Raw genomic sequence first — 4895 nt, forward strand, 5'->3', positions numbered from 1 at the left:
TAACGCTCAGACAGGTACACTGCCCAGCCACCTGCCCGGCCACCTGGGTCAGGACACTCAGCCCTACGGATGAGCCTCGACTCCATCTGCACCCTGCCGAGAAGGCACCAATACCCCACAGGTTCGGAAACCAGCTCCTCACTCAGGACCAAGGGCCCTCTGACGCTTGAGGGTGGAGGACCAAGGGCCCAGGGCTCCAAAGAGCAAATAGTGCCAGGGCCTATGGCCGAGGAAACAATCAAGCAGGTCCCCAAACCTGAAGAAGGGAGCACTTGGACACTCGAGGAGCCCAGGTGTGTGGGAGGGAGGCCGGCCCGACTGAGAGATTGGAGCCCACTCCCAGTCCCTCCACTCATCCTCTCGGGGACATGGGACTGCACCCTGGTCCATCCCCCCATTTCACACGTGGGAGACCAGGGCCCAGGCTGAGACTCAGCCAGAATCCCAAGGGTGCAGCTCCCTGGTCTCTGACTCAGGTCACAGCAAGCTTGTGATGCAGACCAGGACACAGGTGCTTCCAGAGAAGACAGGAGGCCTGAGCCTGAGAGGGGGGGAAACTGACCACGCGCTGGCCCAGCAGAGCCAGTCAATGCCCGTGACAGGGAGAAAATACCACGGGTCATTCCTCTGCCATGGAAGTAACTGCCCCACCTCACAGCTACTACAACCCCCCTTCAACCCATGGGCCTCGGTTTCTATAAACACTGACCAAAATTGGAAAACAGAGAGGCGCTCGGAACGGAGAGAGTCTAAAAACGCAACCCCTCCTGCTGATCAAGCCCCGTCCCAGTGCACACACACGTGGCTGGGTAAAGAGCCACATTTTCAACCCCTCGACTCTCCTCCTGCCTCACTAGTCCGAGTGGTGGCCACGTCTGGGTGTTTGTTACGGCCTTTCCACTGACTCCATTTGCACGGGGTTTTTCCATTACAATTCGGTTCGTCCAACAGGCGCTGAGCAAACAGCTCATTGCCAGGGGCTGAATTCAGTCTCTGAGTGAGAAACTGTGGCTGATACTGACCCACACAAGGAAAGGGATGTCCAGTCCATCTGGGGAGGACTGATAGAAGCTGACATTTGACCTCCACCCAGGAGCAGAGAAGAGGGAAGGAACTGAAAGTCGGAGGGAGAGGCTCCGACAAAGGTATGAAGGTGGGAGGCAGGAGGGCCTGGTGTAGACAGTGCCAGCCCCTTGAATTTTAAACTTTATAGATTCTTCAAATGAATAATGCAAGTCATGATATTTATATCTGGGTAATAGCTACAGGCCACAGGCTGGGCTCAGCTCATCCATACACACATTCACTTAATCCTCTCAACAACCCCTGTGTGTGTGTGTGTGTGTGTGTGTCCAGCTCCACCCTTCCTGGGGGCAGGGAGGGGCCCGGAGAGCAATCAGAGCCACAGAATGCCAACCACAGGAGAACAAGAGCTCCACCATCCTCCCTGCCAAGGTCCCTTCTGGGTGACAAGGCCACCAGTGGACAAGGGGGACAGTCACATGGCAACCCTGGTTCACTACACTGGTCACAGCTCTGCAGGGGGCACAGCATATGTATGCCAGGCCTGGCGCACCCATGGGCCCTCTGGCTTCCCACCCAAGCCTTCTGCACTGATCTTGTGCCCTACATGCAAAAACTCGCCTCAAACCCTCTTCCTCTGCCGGCTCACAGATGACGTCCCGCCCCAGTTAGAGCCCCTACATCAGCACAGGGCTTTGTGACTAAGATGCCACCAACAGCAGCAGGGCCCCACGGGGCTGGCCTCAGGGGCTGCCTGAGGGAACCATCCTAGCCCTAGGCTCACACACAGGGGCCACCCCCTCTGTGGCCTCTGGGCTACACCACTCTCTGGCCTCCCACTCTCCTCTTGGTTGTGTCTCAGGATTCGCTACCGACGGGTCCAAAAACCACTAACACGCACATCACTGAGGCTCTGGATGTACCACCTAAAATACACTTCCACGTGCATAGTACTTGACCTAAGTTTTTCCACTTCCAGTGCATTTTCTTCGGGACCAGTTCTACCCAAAAGTAACACCATCTTCTCTTTACAGTAAAACGAATCCAGAGAGAGTGATCAACTTGTCCAAGGCTTCACAGCCTGTCAGAACCCAAACACGTCTGCCCCGCCCCTTCTGTGACATCGTCTTCCCAGGTCCCCGTGCACAGCCACGGATGCGGGCACAGCGTGTGGCGCCTCCCACAGCGATTCCAAGTCGCCCATGGGCATGACAACAATGTGCTGCTTATCAGCCCGGAAGCCAAAGGTCGTCCAGTCAAGAGGCAGGACGCCTGCACACTCTGCCCACCTTTCATGGACAACATGCCCAAACAAAGCCACCTGTGGTTCCCACCCCATGCCTCAGAACTGCTTTGGGCTTGGCTGACCCCCCTGGGTTACAAAACCCCCACCCCTCCGGTTCCCTGAACAGGCAGTCTGTCACATCAGCTCTGCGTCTCCCATAATCCGCTCCCGCCAAATGACTGGTTCTGCCGCGGCCTGTCCACTCCCTCGTTGGTGAGTCCCTGTGAGCGCCCGGGGTTGGGGGTGGACTGGGCTGTAGAAGGGGCTGAATTCAGACAGAAGGAAGGAGACCAGCCAAATACAGAGCCCCTCTTCCGAGCAGGCTGCCCTGACCAGATGTGCACAGGGCCACGACCTCTGTCCCCTCCCTGTCTCCATCCGGTTGGGCTCCCTTCATCCAGTTTAATGAGCTCAGGAATGCGGGCTTGGCTGAGACGCCCAGTGTTTGCTTTGGCCCCTCTGAGTGGCAAGGTGCCTGGGGCTCTCCTCCTCCCCCTCCTGCAGGACTGCTGGAACGTCCAGCGGAGTAGGCGAGCTACGCCCAGCAAGGCTCAGTGCTGCGTTCACTATATTCTGAAGCACAACAAACACGCACCAGGCCTGCCCTGCAGAGATGCAGCAGAGCCCACACAGAAGCCAGGGAGGCACCTGTCTCTGAGCCTGGTTCTGCCCAGTTGTCAGCCTGCCTCTGAGTGCAGCATGGCTCTGAGGGCCGCAACCAGCACATGCTCCCCCAGAGCCACAGGCTTGTCTGCACGCACATCTGGGAAGCCCAGTCCGAGCCCAGCTATGTGCCGGGCTCTGGGCTGGGGCCCTGGGACTCAAGAGCCAAGGCCATGCTCCAGGCTGTGGGGGGCGTGGGCATGCTCAGCAGCCACCGCTGCATGAGCCAGGAGAGGTGCACGGGCATGGAGGCAGGGATGTAATTCCCAAACCAAATCTGGGATCCAGTCGTGGCTTTGCACTAACTCAGGGCTTAAGGAAAGACAAGACAAAGAAAGCAGAGGTGGGATGGGGATGTCTCCATGGCCAAGCACAGGAGAGTGGCTGGTCCCCTCCCCCGCAGGTTTGCAGAGAAGAGGGCAGAGGGCAGAGGGGAATGGTGTCTCACACACACTGGCCTGTGTTCCATCTCCCCATTTGAACATGCACTCTGGGCAAACAGGAAAGTTGCTTCTCTCGTGCACGGCTGCTTCACCCTGCCTGCTGCAGAGCCTGGCAGGGAGAAGACACATGTTACATATTTGGTGGATGGATGGAAGAGCAGGAAATGACTTCTTGGGAGAAGAGCTGTTTAGAAATCTAAGTTTCTGTTCACACTGGTTCTGGAGCCAATAATCCTTTTAAAAATTCAAAATCAAGTTTCTCATCCTTCTTTTCCCTCACATTTTCTCAGTCTCCCCACACTGAAGCCTATGGCAGCTCAGTGAGACCAAAGCAAACCCTCATAGCCACCCCAGGCCTCGGGCCCCGGCCCCCAGAGCAGCCTTCACCTACAGACCCCGCAGAGCCGGGTCCTCAGAGGAAGCCGTACACCACCAACCAAGAAGGGCAGCCGCTCCCACAGGGAAACAGCTCCGATTCCACAGAGGGGGCAGCCACTGGGGGTACAGTGGCCAGGGACCAAGTCCCGCATCTGTGCCTTGCTCTCGGGAGATGGAAAGAACCAGAGGCAGAAGCTGCTCTTCCAGAACCCGCACACACAAGGGGCCCTGTCATCACTGCCGCCAACCAGTCCCCTCATCAGGCTCTGCACACCTTTTCCAACTGTGTGCCTCTGGGTCACAGGCGAAACCCCACATGCTGCGCCTGCTCTGGAACCTCAGTGGCCTCCACAGCCACCACACCCACTTCTCCCTCCACCCAGAATCCTGGTCCCCCTCCCCACACCATCTTGTCTAACATTCCTGCAGGAATGTTAGACAGTGTACGAACCCCCCACAGCAGACCAGCCAGTGAAATGCTGAATGCCCTCCACTTTCCCTTTTCCGCAGCTTTGTACACGTGGCTCTCCGCATTCAGGCTGCCTGCTCTGTCCAGATGCAAAGCCCGGCTCAGAGTCCCGCGGAGCTGGCCTGGACCCTGACCGCTGTGAGGAGGCCCTCTGCTGCGTTCTGCATGGGCGCCTCCACTGGGTCCTTACTCCCCAACCTCCCTGCAGTCACCTCTCACTGTCTGTCCTGGAGGCACAGGGCTGTCCCACCGCGAGTACCCTGAAGGGCGAGTGCTCTGCCTGCTAGGCTGGGTGCTCACCAGCACTGATCCAAGTGGGCGGTGCTGGCTCCTCTCTCCTCCCAGGAGCCCCCAGGCTCCCCAGGTCCCCTTGCCCACCACTGCAGTGCAGGCGGGCAGGAGGAGGAAGGTGAGTGTGGACTTCTGGGTACTTGCCGTGGCTGGGGGCACATCAGAGGACAATGCCACGCAGTCCTCATGTCAGCATGCTCCTGGACACTGCAGGTCCGTGATGGCAGGGTCTCCACACTGGAGCCCACTCCTACGTAGCCTCAGTCATCATTCTCCCCACAAACACCCCACAACCACAGTCCATCTAGCATCACAGGATCACAGCACAGTCAAACCCACAGGC

Source organism: Sturnira hondurensis, unplaced genomic scaffold (assembly GCF_014824575.4).
Source record: "Sturnira hondurensis isolate 20B ecotype Veracruz unplaced genomic scaffold, ASM1482457v3 Scaffold0007865, whole genome shotgun sequence".
Lineage (NCBI taxonomy): Eukaryota > Metazoa > Chordata > Mammalia > Chiroptera > Phyllostomidae > Sturnira > Sturnira hondurensis.